At 46.6% G+C, this 20921-nt stretch overlaps 1 protein-coding gene across 4 annotated transcripts in view; it reads left to right on the top strand.

Moving 5' to 3' along the window:
• LOC144828409 (fucolectin-4-like) overlaps positions 1 to 20921 on the top strand; it is a 390135-nt gene that overhangs the window by 296005 nt on the left and 73209 nt on the right. The window contains exons 5-7 of one of the 4 annotated variants that reach the window (XR_013610443.1): positions 6111 to 6200; positions 6311 to 6393; positions 6505 to 6527. The exons of 1 other annotated variant lie outside the window; for it this stretch is intronic. The gene's annotated coding sequence lies outside the window, so the exon portion shown is untranslated. The remainder of the gene's footprint in view (positions 1 to 6110; positions 6201 to 6310; positions 6394 to 6504; positions 6528 to 20921) is intronic. 2 more of the 4 variants (XR_013610442.1, XR_013610444.1) reach the window with 2 other exon arrangements.

Raw genomic sequence — 20921 nt, forward strand, 5'->3', positions numbered from 1 at the left:
CTACCGGCAAGGAGGCGCCAAGTACGCACTCCTCGTCCTCCCCTCTCAGGCCCCGTCAGTACTGGTCATCACAAAGGAAGGTATCGTTCAACAAATACTGCGAAGTTGCTGCATTTCTGTTCTCATTGCTTTCCCAGACTTCTATCTCATCACCCTCTGTGACTCTTCCCTTATGTGCTTGCTTTGGAGCTCGGGGCACCTGAATCGTTTTTACCTGTGGTTGAGTCTTTCTTGGTCTTTCTTTCTGCGTCTGTGGAGTTAAATCAGGTGTTTTGGGGTTATCGTCAGGCAAATAAGGACACTCATTTCTCCAGTGTCCAATTTCTCCGCACTGGTGACAGGGAAATTTCTTCATAGCCTCTTCTCTGCTCATTTTGGGCCGGGGCTTACCTCCTCCCCCACCCCCAGGACCTTGGTTCTGAGTGTTCTTGGCCATATTACTCAACTGTTTTTCCTGCTGTTCTGCAAGCTTCACTTGAGCCCACATGACCTTCTCTTTGAGAGCCTTTTTCTTTTCTGCCATCTCGTCCTCACAGTATTTTGCATACCGTAGGACCTCGTCTACCTTTTTTGTATGCCAACAGATTTTATTATCCTTTATCCACTGACAAACTTCGGGTCTTAAACCGTTTACAAACCTGTAAATGAAATGCGTCATATCCTTCATCTCGATGTTATCTATACCACTGTATGTTTTAAACACCTGCAACAGCCTTTCATAATAGGAGTGCACGGTCTCGTCTCTTTCCTGCGTTGTCCTATCTATCCTGGTCCAATCAGTTTCCTTTGCGGGCACCTTAATTTTCAAATGCTGAATTACTTGTTCGTATTTTTTCATCACTTCAATCGACGGCTCCCCTGTGTTAGAGTCCCTCGGGTACTCCTCACTAGGCCAGCCTATGGCTATTTTACACTCGGTCCATAGATCTACAGGGACCACGATATCGAAAAATCCATCTAGGTCTTTCCACAGGCATTTTTGCACCTTTACGAACCTTTCCACCTGCCGGTACCAGTCAACTGGTTTTTCACGCAATTTTGGGAAATCGTTAGTAAAGGACACAATATCCTGTCTGGACCATGGAACGTGCACATACCTCCCACCTGGTACTTCACGCATGGGGCATAACGTTTCAGGCTTGTCTACTTCTCTCAAAGGGAACTCAGGGGTCGTTTGTCTGGATCGAGCCTCATCTTTCTTTCGTGCCCACCTGCTTTTCCATTTTTCCACGTCTCCCCATTTTTGCAAAATTGCTAGCAGCTCTTTAATCTGCAACTTTTCCCCTGACACATTCAAGTTCTCTATATCTTTGTCTGAGAATTCAGCTCTGTAAGGTTTTTGCAAGGGCTTGGATCTTGAAATATCTACCCCCATACTAGCTGCAGTGTCTGTCAGCTTTTCGTGGAGCACTCTGGTACTTCTGGTAAGGCTTTTACACATAAACAGCAATTCTTCTTCAGAGTAGGTATTTAATCTGTCCAATCCCACATTTCCTGCCATTAATTCCTCTATTTCTACCCTCAGTTTGTAGAGGTCTAAAGGTTTCGTTTGAGGAGTCTGTTTTTCTAATTCACGACTCCAATTTTCAAATTCTTCCGGAGTTACCAGAGAGACACTCCTAGTACCTGACGTTGATTCTAATTTAATTTCTTTCACATTAAAAGGATTTTGCCTCTTCTGCACTCCCTTCCTGGTCTGTTTGTTTGGCAGGTCCAAGAACACAACCTCGGACTCGCACTCACTGGACTGATCGTCTATTAGTAGGGGCTCCTGCCTCGGCGGGGCCATGATTGGGTTCATAACTGGAGGGTTTGGACTTCCTTGATTATTCCCATACAATGGAACCACTGGTCCGATTGTTACCGGAATAGTCAAAGCCTCAGGACTGTTATTTAACTGGGATATTTTCTGAATTATTTCTGTTCTCTGTCTAGCTAGGGCCTCTTGCTCCCTTTCATCTAGTATTCTTCCTAATGTCCGGTCAGGTATTATCTGTGGGGTCAGGTGAGGGGTAAAACTCGGGGCAGTAGGATGCGTTTCACTTGGTCCTCCACAATAATTTGGTTTAGGGAACAAAGTTCCTGTGCCAAATGACCTGCGCTCTTCCCCATAGGGAGGCTGTAAAAAGGGCATTCCTGAACTTAATGGTTTCTCTTCGTTTTCATAAAGAGGTCCGGGGAAAAAGGCTCTTTCACGGGAATATTTTTCCTCCGGGCTCGCGGGCACTCTAGGATATATATCCCGTACCTCCGCGGGTCCGGGATTCTCAAAATAGGGCAGTACCTGACCACCTCCCCCCCTACTTAGGGCTCTGTCCTCTTCCTTAATAGATGGACGCTGGGGATTTTCTCCTGCCCTGGAAGGTCGGGCTCCCTCATTATAAGGGGGCGGACTTCTCGTAAAGATGTCATCTAATAATTCATCGTCTGACTCCCCAAGAGCTCCCCAATGCTTACATTTTTCTGTCTTTTTCTCTTCCCCCGAAGGGGTACATGCTGGCATCATGGGAAACAGACCCTCAACAATCATGCTCTGTCTCCACTGTTTCATCTTTTTATCCCTGGTCTCTTGTTTCAGCCTTGGGTACCACTTGGTCAGACCTTTGTCCATTCGGGGTTTCTCTCTTTCGAAAGCCTCAATCTCCCATTCTTCTAATGCCTCATACTGCGTTAGTCTCGGTCTGGGATGTAATTCATTCATTCGTGTTCTCAAATTAAATAAAATCCTACCATTGAAAGTACCGTCTAACGGAAAAGCCAATATTCCGTCATCTTTTGTGTACTTTACCCAATTTTCCAACCACACACAGGTATTGTACCCTCGATCAAACATCATGAACGAGGCGGGAGTATTTAGTGGTGGAACAATCACGCCCTCTCTGGATTTAATCGGTTTGTCCGTTTTGAAGTAATTCTTTACCCTATTTACAAGGGACAATTTTCTCTTAGTTCCGTACATAATATCGTATCTATTGGCTTTCCACTGATCCCTTTCAAACCCTTGGTTTCTTGGATCGGGTCTAGTCTCTGGACAATACGAGTGCCACATACGATTTCTACGCTTAACTTTGTTTACAAAGTTACCTCCAATCAGAATGCGCCTTGCAATTCCGTGCGACCAATGGGGTGCACGCGTTCAACTAGTTTCGACCAATGGGTGCGCGGCCCCTTCGTGAGACAGTTCTCACTCTTCGGCGCTCACCCCTCCTTCACAATTCCAGCCCCGCTACCCGCCCGCTGTTTCTACCAATCCCAGCGCGGCACGGAGTGACGTCAGAGACGCTTCGCGGCTGACTCCCTCCCTTCACAAGGTAACGGAAACTTTCTTTCTTTCTAAAGTGCTAGTGCTTGTTTATTTAACAACGAATACACATTCGCCACAGTGCTCAAGTGTCTAGACAGAGAAAGAGTTATTTTACTGCAAGTAAACTACTTCCATTTACTTTTCACACGCTGCGGGTAGATCTCTTCCGCCTACCCTTCACTCTAGCATCGGTGAACCTGTTATTCCCCTAAACTCATCCACTTCTCCGGGATATATCTGAGTCTAAGGTTTCCCAGCGGACCCCTCTGCTTTCATCCAAGCTCCGATGAACCTGCTACTCTTCCGATGTGACCCTTACTAGGTTACGCCACTATGGGAATTTTGCCAATGAACCTCGTTACTAACATTTATTCACACATGTATTCAAAAAGACCCTAGTTAGTGCTTCCCGGTTGTACCTAACCTGCACCTAACTTTCCTCGAGCCTGCGACCTCAAGGCAAATGGATTCTATTCACCACTTTGCCATTCAATTCCCCGGGGAGTTCGGACAACACTGAACGAGACGGTTTACAAATGCATGGATTAATACATATAACAATATAAGAACAAGAATAATAATGATAAAACAATTCATAAATTTCAAAGCAGCGTATTCTCAAGAGAATGATCAGGTCCCTCGGAACGGCCACTCTTATAGCAGCATCAATATACTAGCAGCTACCGACTTGACTAGCCTAACTAGTCCTACCTAACCTTTAACTAGTCCCTAACCATACCTCTGCTACCAGAAAAACTGATAGAGCGCGCGAGGTCACCCAACCAATAATTTCGCCGTTTCCGGCTTCGGGCCCATATATTTCAATTCACAATATACATTGACCGGGTGACTTCACGGGCTGCTACCAATTTGTGTGAATTCCCTACTGTTATTACTCAGCGTACCCGACTTACCATTCACCGACACGGGTACCTATGACCACAACGGATCAGGGAGCTAGCTGTAAAGGAAAGGCAGCAAAAATACAAACTCAAAATGACATTCAATACTGTTTGTAAATGACCACGGACAACTGGAAGTTTTAAAATCTTTATCTAAAGTTCGTTCTCGGTAAGCATTAGATTTACAAGAATAAGACAATCGATAATCAAGATAATGAAAAGTACATAGCTATAGAGAAATAAAGTCAGGGTAATCATGGAAATACTAATATGGGATGCCACAGGAAACGCTATGCATTTAGGGCAAAAGTTCTTTGGATAGTTTAAGTAACGACGTTCTAGACTATATCAGAAAGTGACAAACTGCAATGCAAAATATGATTTCTAACAGATATGATAACATGGGAACACGTTATGAAAATATGCAAATGACTTTATGATTCAATAGTTTGCGGCAAAGCATGGAAAAAATCAACATGTGCAAAGGTGTGTCTTTATTAAAGCAAAAGACCGAAAAATAGAAAGGTGCAAGTTTAAAGATTTCAGAGCAATATTTACCTAGACTGGTGTGGAAACCAAACCCTGGCCACGGGTCAGTTAAGGACAGGAAACCCTCAAGGAAGGATACCCCTCAATGCACAGCAGGTGCAGAATGGACACCCAGGAAAGGACAGGATACCCTCAGATTAGGAATCAGGACAGGACCTCCGGACAGGACAGGAAACCCTCAGGACAGGAATCAGTACCCGCAGTTCGGAAGCAACGCCTGCGCTCCACCCTCTCTGCAGCTATCGATCAAGACCCCGATTGGGTCAGCGAACTCCCAGCAAAGTGCTTCGCCAGCACTTTAAGGTTCAGTAGAACCTTAGTCTATGGTCAATTTCGGACAGAGTACTCCGCAGTGCTCTGTATCTTCAGTCACCTATTGAGTGTGTTGGGTCAGTGACAGGTCAGCTAAACCAGACAAGTCGGACCATTTCCCTAGGTGAACCCAGGGTAGATATACAGTTTGGGGACGGTGTACCACCCCCCCAATGTTGCAAAGTGTCAGAATCCCTCAATTTGGATTGGTCCTAAGATAGGATTTGGGTAACACACCAATCAGAACAGACTATTTGGAGGCCTTATTTACATCTCTGGGCACCGCCTAGCAAGATTGGGGTTCCCATGAGAAAATTGCGCAGAATACAGGGAAAGAAATACATTTTAGCAACATATTAGAACAATATCGTGATGCTGCGGGCGAAGGTACTGCTTCCCAGGGTGGCTTCTGGTATCAACTTTCTTTGGCAGCAATTCAATGCCATTATGGCTCCTGGCGAGTCTGCGCACAAGTACCCTCCAAGATGGTCTCCCCATCCCAGCACCCCTCCGAGTCGAGGATACATGAAAAGTAAGCGAAAACAAATTAATACATAGAAACAACGATATGAAAAACACATCATTGGGTTTGTACTTTCAACTTATCACTAAGAAATATACTTATGCAGTCTAAATGTTAGCTACATATATACGAGCACAAGAGCAATGGAACGAGCAGTACCACGTTATTGCCAAAGCTATGTATTACGCATGCGCAACTATTTCCCTCCAAACCTGCAAACACGTCAGGACACGTGAGTGTGACTGACGCATGCGCAGGAGCTATTTCAAAGCAGCGGCCATTTTAAAGACTCAAATTAGTTGTATTAGAAATACACATAGGCAAGCTTCATTGATTTCGTTTCAAACATGAAATAAACATTAGTAAGACATACAAATTATTACTTGGTTATACATGGACGAGGTTCATGACAAAAGCAAGTCGCAAATGCGAAGCTTTGCTTCATCAGGTGTAATACGGGAAGCGTTTTTATAGTGGTTAGGAATATGTTGGAGACTTAATTGTGACCTTTAATTTTCAGATTGACAGAACAAAAATCAGGCGAGATAAAGAGAATTGAAATTAGGAATAAGGAAACTGGACAAAAACGATAGACTGAATAGTGTTCCAGGTGAGATTAGTTAAGTTTAAAAGTTACTCCTCTGTTGGTGTTCGAAATGAGCTGTTAGACAAGAGAGATGAATAAGTGTTTTGAGATGGAGTAATGTTTTATTTTTTTAGAAGTTACGAGCACAAAAGAGACTTTTAGTCCGACTGGAGGATATCAGCAGATAATAAAAAGAGCATTCTCCCTACAATACAAGGTAGGAAATTTCTGTTAAGTAAAAATTGAACGTTGGAAATATCACGCGATTGATTAATAATCTTCCCCTCATGCCGATGGTTAAGAGTAAGGAAATGTTTTCTTCCTCTAGGCAAGATTATATAAGAAGACAAGGTAAAATACCTTCGAAATACAATTTTCATTTTGGGATTTAAGCTGATTTACACAAGCAATCTCACATGAGGCTGTTCACTTTTCTTTTGAATGATCTGGCAATGGGCACTTCAAGTCACCATTGTGTTGTATGTTGGGACTATGTATTTCATTTGGACAGAAATGTTCTCAGATATGTTTACTCTATTAGTATGTGCATGTATTCACTAATGAAATGTGAATTCTGAAAGACATAGGTTTTCTCTATGGCCATGTGGGGCTCTATCTGCTCTACTCTAATTGAGAAAAAAATGTATGTGAATCTAAGACAGAAATATTTTGTATTATTTCCAGCCCTGAGGAAGCCATTGGGTGTTTAATAACCTCGGCGAAACGCGTTGGTTTGGGATTGGAATTGGAAAAGAAATAAAAGAAGAAAAACCTTCAAGAGCTTTTTGGATGATTTTGTATTACTGAACTAATTGAGCTATTTTGAGCTGTTGTAAGTGGAGTGCTTCAATCTATGTGGACAGTTAAATAGAGGCAGTTGAACAGAAAAAATAGCCCCTAAGCAAAAGTGGAAGCAGACAAGCCTGGGGCTGATCTCCAGAGCCCACAAAGTACAGATCTTCCAGACAGAGCAAGCACTGTCTAGGCTCGATCTAAAAAGGAGATAAAGGCTAAACTGGGGGCTATATCGCGATCTCACATGTTCAATCTACCACAAACAATGATGGCTGAGGTCTATTAGATCAGCTTGAGAAATGGACTGAGTTAAAAATTATTCTGTCTGACTTGTAGTATGACTTTTGTCCCAAGTTAGGCACCACACTTGAGCAATCACTAAACCTGTACATTCTGATTTCTAAGTATATCAAAGCCAAATCAATCAATCAATCAATCAATCAATCAATCAAGGACATTTATAGAGCGCACTACTTACCCGGAGGGTCTCAAGGCGCTTGGGGGGGGGGGGGGGGGGGTGCTACTACTGCTCGAACAGCCAGGTCTTGAGCTTCTTCCTGAAGGAGAGGTGGTCTTGGGTCAGGCGCAGGTCGGTCGGGAGGGAGTTCCAGGTCTTGGCGGCCAGGTGGGAGAAGGACCTTCCTCCTGTTGTCGTTCTTCGGATGCGGGGGACGCCGGCGAGGGCGTGACTGGCTGATCGGAGGTGGCGTTTGGGAGCGTAGAAGTTGATGCGGTTGTTGAGGTAGCTCGGGCCTTGATCGTGTAGGGCTTTGTGTGCGTGGGTGAGGAGACGGAAGGTGATTCTCTTGTTGACGGGGAGCCAGTGCAGGTCTCTCAGATGTCCGGAGATGTGGCTGCGTCGGGGGATGTCGAGGATGAGTCTGGCTGAGGCGTTCTGGATCCGCTGGAGTCTCTTCTGGAGCTTGGCGGTGGTTCCGGCATAGAGGGCGTTGCCGTAGTCCAGTCGGCTGGTGACGAGGGCCTGGGTGACCGTCTTCCTGGTCTCGGTGGGGATCCACCGGAAGATCTTCCGTAGCATGCGCAGGATGTTGAAGCATGACGAGGAGACGGCGTTGACTTGTCTGGTCATGGAGAGGGAGGAGTCCAGGATGAAGCCCAGGTTGCGTGCGTGGTGTGTCGGTGTGGGTGCGGTGCCCAGGGCGGGGGGCCACCAGGAGTCGTCCCAGGCGGAGGGCGAGGAGCCCAGGATGAGGACTTCCGTCTTGTCTGAGTTCAGTTTCAGGCGGCTGGTCGTCATCCACTCGGCTACATCTTTCATCCCTTCGTGAAGGTCGGCTCTGGAAGCGGCGGGGTCGTTGGTCAGTGAGAGGATCAGCTGGGTGTCATCGGCGTAGGAGATGATGTTCAGGTTGTGTTGGCGTGCGATGGGCGCGAGGGGGCTCATGTAGACGTTGAAGAGGGTGGGGCTCAGCGAGGATCCTTGAGGGACGCCGCAGATGACTTCGGTGGCCTCTGACTTGTACGGTGGTAGACGGACTCTCTGTGTTCTTCCGTCGAGGAAGGAGACGATCCATTCCAGTGCCTTCTCCTGAATTCCGACGTTGCTGAGGCGCTGCACTAGGGTGCGGTGGCAGACAGTGTCGAATGCCGCGGAGAGGTCTAGGAGGATGAGGGCCGCTGTTTCTCCGTTGTCCATCAGGGCTCGGATGTCATCGGTGGCAGCGATGAGGGCGGTCTCGGTGCTGTGGTTGGCTCGGAAGCCAGACTGTGAGGGGTCGAGGGATCCATTCGTCTCGAGGAAGGCGGCCAGCTGTTTGTTGACGGTCTTCTCGATGACTTTGGCTGGAAACGGGAGGAGCGAGATGGGGCGGTAGTTCTTGAGTTCGGTGGGGTCCGCTGTTGGTTTCTTTAGTAGAGCGCTGAGTTCGGCGTGTTTCCAGCTCTCCGGGAAGGTGGCGGTGTCGAAGGAGGTGTTGACGATGTCCCGCAGGTGGGGTGCGATGACAGCGTCGGCCTTGTTGAAGACGTGGTGAGGGCAGGGGTCGGTCGGAGATCCGGAGTGGATGGAGTTCATCATGCGGACGGTGTCATCGGTGCTGATCGGAGTCCAGGCGCGGAGGGTGGTGGTGGGCGGCGTTGCTGCGGTCGTTGTGTGCGATGGTTGAATGCTGAAGCTGTTGTGTATGTCCACGATCTTGTTGTGGAAGTAGGAGGCGAGGGAGTTGCAGAGGTCTTGCGATGGGGTGATGTCGTTGTTTCCGGCGTTGGGGTTGGAGAGCTCTTTCACGATGTTGAAGAGTTCCTTGCAGTTGTGTGCGTTGTTGTCCAGTCGGTCCTTGAATGCAGTTTTCTTGGTGGCGCGGATCAGTTGGTGGTGCTTCCGGGTGGCAAGCTTGAGGGTGGTCATGTTGTCCGGTGTTGGTTCCCTTCTCCAGACTTTCTCGAGGGCTCGGCAGTTCTTCTTGGAGCTCTTGAGTTCGTCGGTGAACCATGGGGCTTTCTTGCTGCCGGATCTGCTGGGCGGGGTCCTCAGAGGGGCGAGTTCGTCAGCGCAGTTGCTGATCCACTTCGTGAGGTTGTCGGCGGCCTGGCTGGGGTTCGCTGAGCTGGCGGGAGGGTGCTGACTCAGGGAAGCGGCGAGCTGGTTGGCTGTGATCTTGTTCCAGCTTCTTCGGGCAACCTGTTGCTGGTGGTGGTGGGTCGTCGTTCTTCTGAAGGTGAAGTGGACGCAGTTGTGGTCCGTCCAGTGGAGTCCTGTGGCGTGGCTGAAGGCGATGTCTTTGCTGGATGAGAAGACGGCGTCGAGAGTGTGTCCGGCGAGGTGGGTGGGGGTGGTCACCAGCTGCTTGAGTCCCAGGTTTGCGAGGTTTTCCAGCAGGGTGGTGGTGTTGCGGTCGTCGTTGTTCTCCAGGTGGAAGTTGAGGTCCCCGAGGAGGATGTAGTCGGCTGAGGGGAGGGCGAGCGGGCTGATGAAGTCGGCGATGTCCTCGCTGAATTGTGTGCGTGGTCCCGGGGGTCTGTAGATGAGGGTGCCTCTGAGGGTGGTCTTGGGGTTGATGTGGATCTGGAAGTGCAGGTGTTCGGCGGGTGCGATGGTGTCGTCGGTGTTGGTCGTGATGCGGATGGTGTTCCTGTGAATGATGGCGATGCCTCCTCCTGTCTGGTTGACGCGGTCTCTCCGGATGATCTGGTAGCCGTCCGGGATGGCGATGGCGGTGTCGGGCGCTGAGGAGGCGTTCATCCAGGTTTCCGTGAGGAAGGCGACGTCTGGGGCTGTGGTGTCGAGCAGGTTCCAGAGCTCGACGGCGTGTCTGTGGACGGAGCGGGTGTTGAGCAGGATGCACTTCAGGTGGGTGCTGCTGGAGTTCGGCTTGGTGGGTGCTGGTGCAGTGCAGGTCCGGGTGCAGGAGAACTTGCAGGACTGGCAGATGAAGGGTCCGTGGGTGCGTCTCGGGGTGGCTCGGTAGCATCCAGGGGTTTGGCCGGCGTTGAGTGCGTTGAGGGTGGCGGCGTCGTACGTCCGGCGGGTGGGCTGGGGTCTGCGAGGGCCAGGGGTCCTGGCGCTGGGCGCGGTCCAGGCGCGGACGGGCGCAGACGGGCTTACCTTTGGCGCACCTTCGGCGCTCAATCGGTGCTCCCGCTGCGCGAGTCCGCTGCGCGGTCGCTCTGGGGACGTTATAAGAAGGGAGCCGGTCGGGAGGGTCTGCGGGGAGGCGGGAGCGCAAGCCAATCGGCTGTCGGGGGGGCGGGGCCACGGGCTGGGGCGGCGGGAAAAGCTGGTGTGGGCTCGGCGGCCTTCGGGAGGCTGGGGCGGCGGGAAAAGCTGGTGTGGGCTCGGCGGCCCTCGGGAGGCTGGGGCTGCGGCAGCGGCAGCAGGCACAGGAGCGTGGGGGTGACCAGGCCGTAGGCGCAGTGGTCACTCCCTGGATCTTGCTCTGGCTCCCCTTAAGAAGGGAGCCGGTCGGGAGGGTCTGCGGGGAGGCGGGAGCGCGAGCCAATCGGCTGTCGGGGGGGCGGGGCCACAGGCAGGGGCGGCGGGAAAAGCTGGTGTGGGCTCGGCGGCCCTCGGGAGGCTGGGGCGGCGGGAAAAGCTGGTGTGGGCTCGACGGCCCTCGGGAGGCTGGGGCGGCGGGAAAAGCTGGTGTGGGCTCGGTGGCCCTCGGGAGGCTGGGGCTGCGGCAGCGGCAGCAGGCACAGGAGCGTGGGGGTGACCAGGCCTGTACAGGGCATTCATCAACCTAAGACCTCGGTTTTGCTTTTGACATTGTTAACAAGTCAAAACCCTGGGGTACCCTGAATTAAATGGGGGTAGATAAGCTCATTGTAGGCTTTGTAAGACAGTTTTATATCAAAGTCACTGTTAGTGTGAGATATGGTTCAAATAGGGAAGCCTATGTGCTTGCCACGTTTCTCTTTCCATTATATTTCAATGGGCTGGAGAATTATCTGTTAGAGACTGGTACTGAAGTTCCCCAGGTAGGTGAACAATGGATCCCAGGATTACTGTACACCAACGATGAAATATTGATGGTAGGATGCCCACAGAAATTGCTGGACTCATTCACTTCATTCATAGCCCAACTGGATTTGACATCAACCAAAATAAAACCCAAATATTGACTAGAGCTAAGATGGAAAACAGGGAATCTCTCCTTTATCAGATCACAAAAGATAAACCTGAAAAGGTCTTGAACAGGAATTGGCACATTTTATAACTTGATGAACACTTAAAAGATATTGTGGGCCCAAAACTCATCATTACCTTATGGGGGACTGCAACCCTTGGGGATATTCTGAGACATAGCTTCTATAGCCCCATTCAAAATCGATCAGGATGGATAAAATACCCACACAGAACAGCTGCAGACTGCTCAGGGCTCCTTCTTCAGCCCCATGCTTTTCAGCATCTACATGGCCCCGCTCGCAACTATTGTCAGGATCCACAAATTCAACATCGTATCCTATGCCGATGACACCCAGCTGATTCTATCCATCACCAGCGAGACCACCAGTGCCAGAAAAACCTTCCACAACAGGATGGAGACCGTCACCGCCTGCATAAGAAACAACTGCCTCAAGCTCAACTCAGACAAGACCGAAGTCCTCATCCTGGGGCCCAACACCTCCGTCTGGGAAGAATCAAGGTGGCCCGCTGAGCTAGTACCCCCCCCACACCCACTGACCATGCACAAAATCTCATCATCATACTGGAGTCCTCACTCACCATGTACCACCAGATCAATCGCCGTCATCTCATCATGCTTCCACACTCTTCACCTGCTTCGGAAGTCCTGCAGATAGATCCCCCACTGAGGCCAGGAACACAGTCACCCACACACACACATCATCAGCAGTCTTATTTATGGCAAAGCACTCTATGCAGGAGCCACACAGAAACTCTTTAGGAAACTTCAGAACATGCAGAATGCCACAACCGAACTGGTCCTCAGTGTCCCACGCTGCAGCCACATCTCAGAACACCTACAAGAACTCCACTGCTCCCAGTCAACTTGGGAGTCACCTTCAAGCTCCTTACACACACCTACAAATCCATCCATGATGCCGGACCAGCATACCTGAACCAGTGCCTCTCATTCCAAGTACACACCAGACCCTTCCGCTCTGCAAAACTAGCATTCGCCACCATCCCTCTCATCTGCAAGAACCAAGAACAGAAAAAGATCTTTCTCCTACCCCGCCGCCAAATTCTGGAACGCCATGCCCTTCCACCTCAGGCTCCCCCCATCTCTGATACAATTCAGGAAGGATCTCAAGACCTGGCTATTCACAGTGCCCAGTTGGACCTGGTAACCCCCCCACCTCCTCCCTCCCCTCCTTAAGCGCCTTGAGACCGTCACGGGTGAGTAGCCATGCTTAACAAGTACTGATTGATTGATTGAAAATACCTGAGTAAAGGTTTAGTATAATGTGATGTATGTAAAGCATGCCAGTTTTGCCAAAATACACAAGAATATAAAACCCCTCAAGGACAAAAAGTTATGATAAGAGAAGTGATAACATGCAGTACAAGGTATGTAAAATATGTTCTTGAATGGGACTATCAGAAAAGTACATACATTGGTAGAACTATCAGGAAATTGAAAGTAAGCATTTTATAGTGCATAAGGATTGTAAAAACTATGACAGTTCATTTTATGGAGACCCATCAGAGTTCCTCAAAGGGGTTTAGCTATTATGGCATCAAACATATAAGGTAAAGATAGAGGATTGGAACTGAGGAGCTGAGGAGACTCGAATCGAAATTGATTGTAATGATGGGAAATGAAACTCCATTGGGCCACCTCAAATGATGCGGAATTACATATACATCTATGAAGATCATCTTGTATTGAAGGCCATTGATGTTGACTCCTTTATGCCTAAATATGAACTTTGATATACATTTTGTATAATAAGTGTTCTACTATCTAAATTATGTGCATATTTTTAATGAATAAGTGCTTTTATAATAATAATTTTGATACACTTGCTAAAGTATACACAATGGTGTTAACTTTCCCTGTAGGTATCCAAATGGCGTCATGTGGACTGATATGACAAGCCACACAAGACATCATTTTGTGCTATTCTGGATGTAATGTGGGCATAAATATATGATTGGTTGATGGACTCATCAGAACCAATTATTCAGAAATAGTCATGGTGATAGGATAATCATATGGGTGCACACAATACCTCGAGGATGCATACTCTGAATATAAGGTTATGTTTTGGATTTGGTGAGAAATGATATACCAGCATATGCATATGGAGATTTTTTGTGTAATCATGGTAGAGATCTTAGGATGAATAACATGAACAATTATTTAGTTGAAAAGAGAGACTGAGTAGATTAATCATGTGCAGATGCACATGAAATATCGTGAGCCCAGGGAGAGAGGATTATAGTTGACCCTTGAGGAAATGAACACATGCTTTTGTAGACATACACAGGGATTCACAAAAATTCATGAAATGGGCTCATCTAGTAGAGTATGGTAACTGTGTTTATGACTAGTCAGTTGGTGGGAGATTCTCGTCCATGGGTATACTTCACACTGATGGACATGACATTTTATGGAGTAAAGATTGTTTACTACTATGCACAGAGATGCATGAAGCACTTCGTTACATATACCTTGTTTGCACAAACACACTTGTTCTCTTTATGATGTTGGATTAAGATGTCATTACTGAGAAAATAAAACATCCTACAAAATCTCAGTGAACAAATTATAACAGGATTAAATGAGTCTATCTATTATCAGAGATATTAATAAATGTTGTGAATGAGTTGCATTATTCACAATACTGTGTGATACATCATGCAAGGTTATTTGTTACCAAATTTTGGGTCATATTTATGGCCAAGTGACACAGTGCAGTCACCTTGCTGCATTGTGTTACAGGGAAAGGGCAGGAATGATCAATATTTATCACAATACAGCACATTCCTGTCCTTTCCCCAGCACTGGTGCATAATGGATGCCTAGTGCCAATGCAGGCATGTAGGATTGCTTTTCTGCAGGAAGGCTCATCTTCCTTCACAAAAACAATCCCTCGAGGCTTTTTCCTCTTCCTATGTGTGCTACAGAACACCTAGAAAGAGGAAACAATTAGCAGAAATAAAGATATTTATCCTTGTTTGCATCTCATCTGGGGAGCTGTAGGTTTTTGACTCATTCCCAGGTCTACCACTTCTGGTGCACTCACCTGGAACACCCATGCAAAACCTATAGAAACACCTCCTTGGCACAGAGTAATGTGCCATAGCAATTTGCGCTGCATTGCATTACTTAAGATTTATGATACCATTAAGTGCCATACAAGGTGGCCTTGTGTGGCATAATAAATCTCATTTTTAACTTGCGCCATTCGTGCACCACATTGTGTGGTGAAAGAGTGTCTCAAAAAAGCTTATAAATATGCCCCTTAGTGAACTTCTTTTGATTTTGGAAAAGGTTGTGCCACCATTGATGAATTTGAGGGTGGAAGGATCAATGGAACACTTCGCCACCACAGTTCAGACACAGCTTTCTGCAGGGACACAGACGTGGGTCCCTTGCTCACTTTGCCACTGGATTCAAGCTAGTCTGGCTGGTGAGGGCTGTTAGCCTGAAACTGGTCCCAGGATGCTTTTTTTCTGGTCCAGGTAAGACATGGCTTGGCAGTTCAGGCTGGACTGTTCCCATGAGGCACAGGGTCAAGACTGATTTGCATAGAGCTGTGTCTGAATGAGGGTGTTGAAGTGAGCTAAAGAATGATGACGGATTCAACCTAGATCTGTGACTGGGGGTGAGTGTCTGAAAAGTTTCAGCACTCCAGCCATCATCTCCTTGTGTATGCTTTGTTCGCCCTAAGTTGGCAGTGTATGCCCAGACGTGGGTCCCTTGCTCACTTTGCCACTGGATTCAAGTTAGCCTGGCTAATGAGGGCTGTTAGCCCAAAACTGGTTCCAGGATGCTTTTTTCCAGTCCAGGTAAGACATGGTTTGGCAGTTTGGGCCTCTGTAGTTTGTCCCTCTCATTCCTTGGTGACAAATCTGTTTTCCCTTCAAATTTCTCCTTTGCTCTGTGCTTAGGCCTGTGTGCTCAAACAGTGCACCCCCAGGCTCCATTTTGTGTTCACAAGCCAGTGAGGCCAGCCCCCCTGCCCCTCTGCCTCCCCCCCAGCAACAGGGATTTTCTACATCAAAGGGTGCTTCTGTGAGCTGTTTAAACTGTATCTACTGGAGCCTGTGCACTTCGTTTTTTGGCCCTCAGGGGTTGTAAAGTTTTATTCAAACAGTATTGTTAGATTTCGAGTTAGTGAAGCCTTAAACTGCTGAAGTCCAAAGTTGTGGATTGAGACTGTCTGTCTCCTAGGAGATTCTGAACAGGAGCAAGCAGCTTCCAACTCCCTGGCCATCAAACCTTGTCTGAGGTTGCTGGGACCTTATATGGTGTGCTAGTGGTTGGCACATGTGTACACTGATTGGTGGTTGTATCTGGTGTTTCTATTGGGTTAGGGTTAATGTCCTCATTGGTTGGGTATTTGAGGGTTCTGATTGGCTTCTTGGTCTGTGATTCAATCATTGCAGGGTTGGGACTAGGGCTAGGGTTAGGATTTCTATTGGAAGTAGGGACTAGGGCTTCCTATGTTATTGGTTGTTGGGAGTAGGGTGGGACTAGGGCTAGGGTTAGACCTTTAATTGGAAGTAGCTATTTAGGGCTTCTGGTGTGATTGGTTGTTGGACCAGTTGTGGGACTAAGAGTAGGGTTAGGCTTTCTATTGGAAGTAGGGACTAGGGCTACCTGTACCATTGGCTGCTTGGAATTGGGTTGGGACTAGTGGTAGGGCTAAGGCCTTTATTGGACGCAGAGATCAGGGTTTTTGAACTGATTGGGTGCTTGGACTAGGGTTAAGATTGGCTGTAAGGTCCTGGTCTCCTATTGGTTCTAGATGTTAGGGCTAGTGTTGTGATTGGATAGTGTTAGGGCTAGGGTTCCCATTGGCTGATGGGGTCACCTGATTACTAGGGCTAAAAAAAAGGCCAGGCTAAGGGCGTCTCAGCCCGGGCGTTGAGGGGACAAGGGTAGTTGCCTGTTTGGGCCTGTTCGAGACTGGTTGGTACTAGGGCCAGAAATGCTGCCCTTTTTCTCAATTAACAATACCAAGCCCACACCATCCACAACCACAAACAGAGCAACACACTCACACCAAATATACACCACGCACACCACTATGCACAGATTAATGTACCAGCATGCACCACCAACCCAACCAAACCACATCTACACACCCTACTATCCCAACTACCACACATATCCACCATCACCCACAAACAGTACACAACTCTATCCTATACCACTAACCAATCACTCATTACTAACACAACGCCAATCAACACCATAAATAACTACATCCCACTCAGACACACTCTCCCTGCTGCAATTACACCTAACAGTCCACCTTTTATCACTAACAAATATATAATGATCCTTCCATCAGTTGTCCAACCAACACCCTCCTCTCCCTTCTACCATAATAACACTAACACACTATACACACACTGCACACCACCACACTTTGTAACTCTTGAAACAAACCAGTCTAAGATAAACACTCTCACCTCTACGTCATTCCCTCCTACACACAACATACACTTTACACATAAACACATCACCACCCCCTCTACGTCACAACCTCCTCTCACAAACAATACTACACAACCAAATCAGGTGCATGAAACATATACATCAGCACCCCTTTTCACCACACCTCAAAAGCAATACATATCACACACACAGCACAAGATCTTCAGAGCGCAACACCTCATAATACTTACTATCACATAATACATACATATACCCACCTTTCAAAGCACACAAAGGAACAAACACCAATGCCAAGCTTTCACTCTTCCACCACACCTAACACAGATACAGCAATACAGCACCTCTCTTCTAACCGCCTCTCATCCATTGGACAATTTAGAACATTACGTCATGACCCACATGCTGCACCACCTCCCCAGACTCATACACCTTCCGCCTTTAACACACACAAAAAATATAAGCAACATGCCACACCTCACAACTTTGCTTCCCCAATTCTACAGCACAACAATGTTGCACCACAAAAGCAACACAGCACTCCAACTCATTCTCAAACACCATCTCCAACACATACACATGCAGACCCATCAAAATGTCTTCTTAGCATGCTGGATGAGGAACATGATAAAGAACAGCTACACGATTGCTATCCTAATACAGCTAACACCAGCACTAAAACACACCTGCTACACACCCACACAATACTGATCACTCTTCTACAAAACAAAGTTCCACTATCACCAAAGGCCACTATCTACACTGTCTACTAATAAATGCTCGATCCCTCTCTAAAAACAAGCATCAAATCTACGACCTTCTCACCGATGCAAAACCAGACACACTATTCATAACCGAATCATGGTTGGGAGAGGATATGGCTCCAGTCCTGCATGAAGCCATTCCTCTAGGCTATCAAATAATCACCCAAAATCGTATAGCCAAAAAATGAGGTGGTCTAGTTGTTGTATTCAGGCAAACAATACATATCACTAAAGTTGACAACATCTCCATAAAGAATTGTGAGGCTCTTCTAACAAGTTTCAATCCTACACCGTCTTCCACCTGTAACTTCCTGCTCCTTTACAGACCTCCACCTAGCAAGGCAACATTCCCAGACGCACTTCTAGACACAGTTTCAAATCTGATAACAATACACTGCAACCTGTGCATTCTGGGTGACCTTAACATTTGGTTTGATAAAACCAATATGACCCATCCAAAAACAATAATCACTGGTCTAGACGCATTGAACCTGCAACAGATTGTCCCCAATCAGACACACATTGCTGGACATATCCTAGATGTCATTTTTGCTAATACTGAACTAGTTACCTTTCAAACTATAACTCCAGACACATGGTCAGACCACCACTTGCTTGCTTTCCAACAAAAAACAACACTAAGCGACTCACCTAAAACTACCTTACATCCATCCACCTATCGGCCGTGGAACAAACTCAAGTTGGAACACTTGGAAACATAACTAACATCCAGTATAAATCTGGAAACCATAAATTCTGTTCAGAATCTATATGAGTGGCTACAGGAAGCTTTTGACATCCTGATACCACTCAAAACCACACAAAAGAACAAAAGGAAAAAAGCGCCTTAGAGAAACATAGAAATAAAAGACATAAAACAACAAATTAGAAAGGTGCAACGTACCTTGCTCAAAACAAACGCCAAACAAGACAAACTTCACCTACAAAAATGTAACAGATTATATAAGTCGGCTATCAAAAAAGCTAAGAAGAGGTACTTTTCAGACAGAATTCAAAACGCTAAATGTGCAAACTAAGAATTCTATAAAATACTCAATGAATTTCGAAAACCAAATTGCCTAGAAGGAACTTATCCTGTTACTCAAGATTTCACAGACAAACTGGCAAATCAATACATGGACAAAGCAGACACGTTGGACTCATACTTACAACAGAAACAAAGCACCAGCACTAAACCTTGTACAAAAAAACTATCCAAGAATGCTCTAATCAAGCCTCTCCGTTCCTTCCAACACATATCACACGATAAATTTATGGACATGGTCAAAGCAAGGAGGCCTGCCGGCAGCCCTTCTGACCCCTGTCCGCCACAAACTTTCAAGACAATTCTTTTAACAACCTCTGCTGCCATTCCAGTAAGAAGAATCATCATCGATTCCTTAACTACTGGAATATTTCCAGAAGAACTCAAAAAGTCATACATACGCCCTTTACTGAAGAAAACAAACTTGGACCCGCTGAACCCCGACAACTACAGACCCATTACAAATGGACCTTTCCTGGGCAAACTTATAGAAAGAGCAGTGTTCGCCCAGATGTCACAATTCATTGAAGAGAATGACATACTTTCAGATTTCAAAACAGGATTCCATCCACGAAGAGGCACTGAATCTGCCCTCCTTGCCATCTGGGATGAGCTAAAGAATACAGTTGACCGCAACGGGGTTGCTGCCCTACTCCTCTTGGACCTCTCAGCTGCCTTTGACACGGTTGACCATGACACTCTGAAACAAAGAATTTATGAAGCCGGCATAGAGGGAACTGCTCTAGACTGGATCGCATCCTACCTTCGAAACAGAACTAATGTCACTCACACCCCACCTTTCTCGTCCAAACCGTACTCCACAAAAGCATGGGTCCCTCAAGGTTCTATCATCTCGCCCATGCTTTTCAACATCTACATGAAGTCTTTACCAGTACTGATCAATAAATTTCACCTCACGTGCTACAACTATGCAGATGACACGCAAATACTCCTTCAACTGAAATGCCGCAAAGACATTGGAAAATCACCAATTTTCAGCTGTCTCAGAGCCGTGGATCAGTGGAGCCATCTCAAATTGAATGCTTCAAAAACTGAAATACTCACGTGTGACGATTGGAAAAATTACAACCCGCTTGCCGCATGGCCTGATGAACTTGGATCACTGCCTAAAGTATCGAAGGAAGTAAGAAACCTCGGAATGACCATGGACTCCAAGCTGTTGATGAATGTCCAAGTAAATAAACTAGCAAGATCAAGCTTTGCTACTGTAAAAACGCTGCGACAAATTTTCCCTCATTTGGGATTTCCACATAAGGTCCAAGCTACCATCTCCCTTGTTCTATCCAAACTCGATTACGCCAATAGCCTCTACCATGGATCACCTTTAACGACCATGAAAAGACTACAATGGATTCAGAACTCGGCTGCCAGACTACTCTTGCATATCAAACCACGAGACCACATCTCCCCTGCCTTGAAAGCCCTGCATTGGTTACCGGTTGCCAGAAGATCCACGTTCAAGCTGCTTTGTATTACCCACAAAGCAATACATGGAATAGGACCACTCTTCATCAGGAATAAAATCACCAAACACATTCAACAAAGGAACCTACGCTCTAAAGGAGCATCTCGCCTCAAAATCCCACCATACAAGAAAAAAACAATGGGTGGCACATCCTTGTCTGTTCAAGCAGCCAAACTATGGAACTCTTTACCCCCCAACATAAGATCCACCGACAACCACCTTATCTTCAGAAAACTACTCAAGATCTGGCTCTTCCCCACATAAGCACCATACGGAAATAGACATTTACAGCATATCCCTCTGTATATAAGCATTTGTTTTCACTATAGATATGTACCTATCTTTGTGTATTACTTTATAAAACATGTAAAACAATTATGTTGTTAAGAGAAGAAAAAAATTAAAAATAAATAAATAAATAATAATAATATTCATCAATAAAAATCATTTTTGGTCTACATGTACATACTTCCATTGTACATCTATGTACCTTCCATGTACTTGGATCTGTGTGTCTGTTACTTTTCTCCTGAAAAAGCATATCCAATGCACTACCCTATTTCTCATCCTGTGCCTCTATCAATATATTTAATCTAAATA

This window comes from Lissotriton helveticus, chromosome 4_1, assembly GCF_964261635.1.
Source record: "Lissotriton helveticus chromosome 4_1, aLisHel1.1, whole genome shotgun sequence".
Taxonomy (NCBI): domain Eukaryota; kingdom Metazoa; phylum Chordata; class Amphibia; order Caudata; family Salamandridae; genus Lissotriton; species Lissotriton helveticus.